At 55.1% G+C, this 8,061-nt stretch overlaps 1 protein-coding gene across 1 annotated transcript in view; it reads right to left on the minus strand.

Moving 5' to 3' along the window:
• NEXMIF (neurite extension and migration factor) overlaps positions 1–5,826 on the minus strand; it is a 151,440-nt gene extending 145,614 nt beyond the window's left edge. Inside the window, exon 1 of the mRNA XM_086756562.1 lies at positions 5,741–5,826. The gene's annotated coding sequence lies outside the window, so the exon portion shown is untranslated. The remainder of the gene's footprint in view (positions 1–5,740) is intronic.
• Between the last annotated feature and the right edge of the window lie 2,235 nt (positions 5,827–8,061).

Genomic DNA, 8,061 nt, shown 5'->3' on the forward strand with positions numbered 1-8,061 from the left:
ACCCACAATGGAAAACCTTCCAAGCGTGAGGAAAGGAATTTGATTTTTTTTTTTCTAAGTACGCAGCTCCAAAGGCAACTCCTGAGCATGGCAGGGACCTTACCTAGAACGGGACTGAGGAAGAGCTGGGAGTTTGTGCGTTAGCCCTCCAAAGAGCTGGGGTCTCACGTAGACAATGAAATGACCAGGCAGTTTCTCAGGAGTGTTCCGCGCCAAGCGGTACCCTACAGTTCACCGTCCCACGTCCCAGCAGTCCTGAAAGTCTAGCCACATCCTGCAAGATGCATAGGAGCTGATTTTTCTGACAACCTCCATCTGGAGGTCTGAAAGCCCTCAGAAATGCAAGAAGCCACCTTCTCATCAGTTTGGGCACGCCAGGAAACGTAGAGTGACAATGCTTGGGTTTTAGTACACGAAAAGCTCCTTACCCCAGGGGACAGGGGAGGTAGAAATTGCCTCAATTATTTTATTTTAGAAATCCTGACATTCCCCCCTCAAGCTGACCCAGTGGAGAAGCGTGTAACGGCTTCAGACAACAGCAGTGAACACCACAAAGCCGTAAGGATGACCTTCACAACACGAACCAGCAACCCATTAGGAGGAGCCATTCTGCATAACAGAGCTCTAGTTAAGCAAGGTGAGAAAGCTGATAAATTGGCAAAAAACCTAAGCAGGGATTAGGCCAGGCATAGCCTGGTGTAGAAACTGGCAGGAACAGCAGTTCTACGACACTCTGAAGACTGGCGTTGCAACGCCGTGCAAGGCAACATCCAGAAGTCCAACCTCAAGCTCTCCCAGACTCTTAGGACCGAGATGCTCTTGGTCTCACGCCGAGGGATAACAAGAGCTATTTGCAGAGACAACGATCACGGTAACGGTAACGACAATTCAGGAAGGTGTTAAAACTGATTCAGCAAATGAATCAACTGGGGTCCGAGCCAAAGCAATGCCAGCCCTTTTGGTCCAGCACACTATGGTCCTACCCTCCCAAAGGGCAACGGCAGTAAATCTAGACAAGAAGATCGGATCAGAAACAGCATAAACAAAACAACAACAAAACAAAAATATATAGGATCAGTGAAAAAAAAAAAAATTGGTCAGCTGAATTTTCTGTCATGGGAGACTATTGAGCCAAGAGCTTGGACAAATCAAGGAAATCAGGCATCTTACAGTAAAAAGCATTTCCAGAGCTTTGTAAAAACCAAACAAGACTGCAAACATGAGCTCACATCGCTGGGCGTAAACCATCCTGTGAATACTAAAGGGTCAGAAGAAAACTTCGCTCAGGGACAAGACCCCCCATTGTTGCCCGCTCCCCGATCTCCGTGTGGCGTCCCGCGAGGCAGCCGGCCCGGACCGCTCCTGCGACCGGGGGGCACTGGGTTACTGGTTATTCGCAGAGCTGACGTAGCAATGCAGACACAGATCCAGCTCACACGTATCGCTGTTTGGAGACTGCATAATCATCCAGCTCAGCCCGTGCGAAAGCAGTATGAGAACACCTTCTGTACACAAGAAATTCTCAAGATTTAAAGTTTTAACACAAGCTAACAAACGCCAGGGATGAAAGAAATCCTGGGATGAAAGATCTCCATGACACCTGCTTTGAATAAAAAGACATTGCTACAAAAATATCAGAGACCTGCTGGTCTAGAGCCTTTGCTACATGTCATTCCCCAGACATCAATTTGCAGTAGAGGCGCACAAAAGCGGTATTACACAGATTACATGCTACTCCCCTGAACTGCAAACAAAATCTACCCAGCGCTACCACCTCGCCGTCCAAAGCCCTGCTGAACTAAAGCCACCTCCTCTTGCTGTTCCTAAGACGACTTTGCTAAGGATAAGGCACGCAGCTGGGTTCAACGCTGATTTGCAGGACTGACAGCTCCTCCCGCAAACTTCACTTCAGCTCAGCTTTACCAAATACTCCCCGTTTTTATCTCACGTCCAGGGAACCGATGGTGCCAACACTTCGGCGCTGACGGCGGGACGGCTTATCCTCCCCTCCTGCGTCCTTCAGGCAAAACCCACACCCAACACCTGGATGCTCAAACCAGTTAATCGCCTTCAGCATCTGTAACTTCAGGCCTTTCCACACAACAACGTAACACACGGCGATTATTTAACGTTTCATTGTAACGGCACCCAGGAGCCCTAAAAATCAAAAGGCCGAGGTCCCACCAAGCATCTCCCACCACATCCGGGCAACAAATCAGGCAGGTCCCTACGCTAGAACAGCCCGGACCCCCGCACAGGTGACACCACGGGTGTGTAGGACCCTCTTGAAGGAAGGAGGGAAGAGCGAGGTACCAACGAAGCAGGGTTTGTGGGTTTTATGCCACACGGCTCATTTACTCACTGCTGGCAGCTTCCACAAAATCGGGCTCGTCAAGCACCTGACGGTATACGTGGGTAATGATTACAAAGCCAGCTCAAGCGGGGCTAAAAGTACACAAAGATCTAGCGTGAAAATAAAAAGGTGCAACCCTCTCCCAGGTGAAAATACAGGACTTTGAACGTAACAGGTGGATTATATAAAAATTATTTTGCTCCCAATCCTCAAGGTATTTAAGTCCCTCGCAGACCAAAAATTGTCATCACTGCGAAGCAACAGCAATTTCACTGCGTTTAAGATTCAGACTGCCCACCTCTCCCAGGGCCAAACGCAAACCCAACTGCGGCGCCTGCGCAGCCCCCACGCGAGGACTCGGGCAAGGTCTGGAGTAGCCACCGCTCTCCTCCCTGCATTCCGCCCAAGGAAAAGATTCTTTCCTTCTGTTTGCGACAGGGGATAAACTTTAAGGGAAGGGGTTCGCTGTTGTGCTTGGGGAAATCAGCACGGTTGGTTTGTTGTTACTCTAAGATGGAAAAGCCTTACAATCTGAGAAGTGCTGCTGCACGTTGTATCGACGGCTGCGTCCTGCTCCCGGGATGCCAACCCGAGTCGGAGCCCTTTGTTTGGGAAGGCTTTCTCCCCAGGCCTCACCTGTGTCCTTCTCAGTTCTGCAAATGCATTTAAGTCCTTTCACATGTTTCTTTCCAAACACAGGGAAAAAAAAGATATGCACACGAGCCATCACAAAACCATCCATGAGGCATCGCCACCTCAAAAGAGGAGGACAGCCTCAAAGCACTGCCCCCCACGCAGCCGTACTCCCTGTCCCTGCACCAGCTACGGAAGTTAAAACCCACTGGCCACAACCTTTTCCTTTTTTTTTTTTTTTTTTTTAAATCCAAAAGAGACCCCTTGTGATGCAGAACTCAAGGTTTAAACGGGTTGCCGGAGCCTCACCTCCAAAAGCCAACAGCAAACACAGAAAAGGAAAAAAACAAAACCACAAAAATTCCCCCTCCTCACCCCCCGAAGCACAGCGCCGGGTGAGGGGTAGAGAGGGAAAGGGGGACGAGGTGCACGGGGAAGCCGGCCGGTTGCTCCCCTTTTCTGCCCTCCTTTTTATTTCTGCTGAGTGTAGTAACACTCGAACTGGCTCTCTTTATTTGCAGCCGGATACGCGCTTTCAAAGATACTGTACTACTGTGTAGGCCAAGCAGGGACTCTCTTTCTTCCCTTAGTTAGGGCTTTTGGGAAAATAATTATTCACCAGAACTGCCACGGCGAACAGAGAGAGCTAAATCAATGTAGCTTTGTATGGGCCATTGCCACTGCAAAGCAAATACTCCATCAAGACAAGGATCAGTGAGAATTTTATCGCCAGGAATCCTTATGCACATCTCTGTGTATTTTTAATACCCACCTTATTACTCGGCGCGTCCCCCTCCCTCCCCGCGCTCCCGCACCCCACCCTCCCCGCGGATTCGTCTTGTGCCACTGGCAGCTACGGGGCTTGGCCGCAAGATTCACATGCTCAGTAGAAACATCTTAAATACACAGCCAGGTTTATTCCCTCAAAAAAAAAAAAAAAAAAATAATAATAATGATGATAAAGCATTGGTGCATAGCAGATTTATTCACTGAACGGGTTGATTTATTTAACAGACTTGACGTGCATCAAACCTACTACGGGCTTACATAATTGTTATCCATTTAGCAGGTCTGGTTCTTTTGTCAAGTGTTTGTTTTTAAGAAGTGATTCACTGACGACTGCTGCCTCACGCACAGTTCACATACCTTAACAAACGCAGTCTTGCACGGGGTATTAGCTGAAGTGACTTTAAATCGCCTCCTACCTGCTTGACCGCTGCCGTTATTTTTTTTTTTTCCCAGTTTCTCTATTCTTCCCTTACCTAAACTAAAAAAAAAAACAAGCACGAGCGTGCGTACAGGCACACACACGCGATCCACTTTCCGGCAGACCCTTCGCCGTGGGCACAGCGGTTACCGCATTACCACGCCGCTCCAGCGCGAACAGCAGGTACCTCCGACACCGCGAACGCCACGGCCGAGTACCAGGATGTTGTTGACGGTGGTGGCACAGAGGTTTCGGGGCGAAGCCGGCCGGAGGGGCTGGCGCGGGGCAGAAGGGACGAGCAAACCGCCGAAGGGAAGCGAGGGGAAAACCTCGGGGAAGATTTGAGAACCACAGAGCTGTTTTGTTTTCAGGCAAGAGGCTCATTCAGGCCCTGGCTCGCACAGGCGCATCGCTCCTCTCTGGCCGCACGCATCCACCCACGACGCCCAACCACCGATTCCCCAAATACGCACCCATCCTGCGCTCGATCCGAGCGGGAGGCGAAACGCCGGATAGCGTCGCTGAGAGAAAAGGCGCAACCTTGGCTTTCATCGCCGGTCCCCTTCCAGCTTGTTTGGGTTAATATCTCACAAACCGCACCGCTCGCCAGCGGCGCGGCTCATTCCGGAGAGGAGGATTGCATTATTTCCCCCCTCACCCACACCCCCTTCCCCGTGTTTCAGCATCATCCCCGCACACACAGGTCACATCTTACACTTAGTAAGCAAAACACACATTACCGCTGCGCGGCCGCGCGAGCGGCTCAGAAATCGCAGAGACCGGGATGAAAACCGCACGCACCCAATCCTCCACCGCTCGCTAGACAGATGGTTAATTATATTCACAGCCGCATTTTTCGCTGGGATAGAGTTTCAGACAATGAGCCAGTTTTATTTGATTAGCCAGTTTTCTAGTTTAATACGCGGAATGACAGCCACTTCCAGGGTCGGGGCTTTTTAATTTTTTTTAATAAAAAAATATCCCATCCCCCTCCCTCCTTTATTATTTTTTTTTTGTTCTGGCCGAGGCTGAAGTAAGTGCAGCCCCCCCCCACGCTGTAAATAAACCCCGCCGGGGCGGGAGGGGAGGCGGGGGAGGCAGCGCTGCGGGCCCGGGGGGGACCCGTTCCCCGTTCCCCGCTCCCCGCTCCCCCCCGGGCCCTGCGGGGCGGCGCCCCCGCCCAGCGCGGCACCTGCCCGGGGTTGGGGGGGGGGGGGGGGGGGGAGCCGCGGCGCCCTGAGGCGTTGGGTTGGGGGCGAGGGGGCGGCGAAGGCACCAACTCGCCCCGGCCCAGGCCGCCCCCCCCCCCCCCCGCCCTCACTCCGCACACACGGCCCGCTCCGCTCCTTCCGCCGCCACCGCGCAACTTCCCCGCAGGCCTCCGCGCCGCGCAGGCCGGCGTAGCCATCAGCATCCCCCCCCTGCCCCCCCCCCCGCCCCAGTCTCCACCACCGGCCTCCTCCTCGCCGCTCGCCTCACGCAGGGGCGGGGGTGCGGTGGGGGGGGGGGGGGGGCGCCGCCGCCGCCGCCGCCGCCGCGGGACTCACCTCAGCACCGGGCCCGCGAGGGAGGCGGCCGCGCGGGGCCGGCGGGTCCCCCCGCCCGCCAGGCGGTGTCGGTACCGGTAACGGCGGCGGCGGCGCTCAGCGCTGCTCCATGCGCCCGGGGCCCCGGCGCGCGCAGGTGGACGCGCCCGCCCCGCGCGCGCCGGCCCCCGCCCCTCCCCCCCTCCCCCCACCCCCCAGCCCCCCCCCCTCTCCGTGCGCGCCGGCCCCCGCCCCGCCCCCGCCGCTGCCGCCGCCTCAGGGCCCTCGGCGGAGCCGGCGCTCCCGGCCCTCAGCGCCCCCGCCGCCGCTTCACGGTCGGGTTGCCCCCCCCCCCCAACCCCGGCGCGCAGCCGGCCCCGCGCTCCCCGCTGAGGGAGGGACGGAGCGGGGAGGGCGGGGGGGGGGGGGGGTGGCCGCCGCCTCGCCCCTCCGCTGCCGCCGCTGCCTCCTCGCCGCCCCCACCCCGTGCCCATTCAGGAGGTGCCGGGGAGCGCCGCCGCCATTGTTCCCTCAGCCGCGGGACCGGCGCCCGTTCGCTTTCCTCCCCCTCCCGCCACCTCCTCCCTGTCCCCCCTCCCGCCGCTCGGCGGGAACGCGCGCCGCGCCGCCACCGGGCATAAAGGGCGCGTCACCGCGGGCCCTCACCCACGGGCCCGGGCCCCGGCGGGGCGGAGCGGGGCGGGGCGGCCTGGCCTCACCTCACCTCACCTCACCTGCCGCCCGGGCCCCGGGCAGGTGCCGCCGCGATCGGTAGAGGAGGAGGAGAAGATGAGGGCCGGGAGGAAGGCGAGGCGGGCGGTCGGTGCTCCGGCTGCCGGGAGGAAGGGAGGGGAAGGCCGGGCCGTGGCGGCAGGTGGTTCGCAATGGAGGCGGCGGGCCGGGGCCGGGCCCTGCGGATGCCGACGCTCCCTCCCCGCCTGCCCGCGCCCCCGGCTACGGCTCCTCCGGAGTCCGGCAGTGAAACCAGCTCCCGGGCGCAGTTTAAATCCCTAAAGAGCAATAGGTGCCAGAAGCGAAGAGGGGAAAGGGATGGGAAACCGGGTCAGGGGTTGCAAGGGCGCTGCTGGTTTATTTTCATTATCACGTTACAGCTTCTAAAACTGTGCTTTAGCTCCAGCTGTTCGTTAAGACGAAGAGGCTGGCTCATCTCAAGACTGCTTAGGACTTGCTGAGATGCCAGGCACCTGGAGAGGAAGGCAGGGACTCGCCTGACGCTGCCTTTTGCGAAACAGGAGGGCAAGAAAAAGAGGCAAGGCAGGAGTTTACGTCTGTAGAGCCTGCGAGCTTACAGAGTACACCCGTTCTCACAGGACCCCACAACGGCTTTTAGTATTGCAGCCCTGTTTCTTCGTGACATCTGCAGCGCTGCTAACCTCGTGTCCAGAGTCACTGCACTGGGGACTGGGGGGGAGTTTTCTTATTATAACTTCTGAATCAACAGAAATGTTTAGCAAACAGAAAACAAAGCAGACACCAGTATTTTAACTGCAACTGAAGAGAAGCAAGATGAGTATTATCGTTTGGGTTTAATTAAATTCACTGTGATATTTAACAGAGGTTCCTAGTCTTAAGTTACCACTTGAGCTTACATGACATTCTGCTACCTTTTCAACAATATAACGCATACAATCTAAAAAGTTGATTAGGTAACACTGTGACTAAAATTTTAAACTATTGAGCACTTTAGTCCTCGTTCTCCTGGCATCAGAGAGCCCCATGTGTATGCACAGTAATAAAACGGGAATGGCGTATAGCAACCTATGCCGTGCTCTCTGAATTCGGAACACTTTACACATCAACTTCCAGTACTGCAAAATAAGCAACTAATCTCGTTTGTTCTCCGTTAACAGCGGTACCCAGGATATGCTAGACATCACACGGAAATGAACGGTTCATTCCCACTGCAGCAGGGCACGTAGTTGAAGTGTTACACCCTCACGTAGAAATGGAGGCGAGCAGTAAGCGATTTGACTACAGCCACGGGATGAGTTATTGGCGTAGCGGTAGCACCTCCCAGTCCCATCATCAGGTACAGTTTTCCTCTCCAGCATCACCGTATCGCTGTGGAAATCTCACGGTTCCGTTCCTATAGCTTTGTATATTTATCATCTCTACCACAACACTGCATTTTCTTTCACACCCACACATTATTTTCTTGACAGATTCAAGTAATATAAATGAGTAATTAATCAGGGTCAGGTGAGACAGCAACAGTGCACCTGGCAGCACTCAGTAAAATCAACATACATTTGGATGGTGTTCATTAACCGCGTTCAAAAAAACTTCATGAACTCTGGGGAGGTTTTGCCCCCAGCATGCTC

Source organism: Chlamydotis macqueenii, chromosome 11 (assembly GCF_036417535.1).
Source record: "Chlamydotis macqueenii isolate bChlMac1 chromosome 11, bChlMac1.mat, whole genome shotgun sequence".
In the NCBI taxonomy this organism is placed as follows: domain Eukaryota; kingdom Metazoa; phylum Chordata; class Aves; order Otidiformes; family Otididae; genus Chlamydotis; species Chlamydotis macqueenii.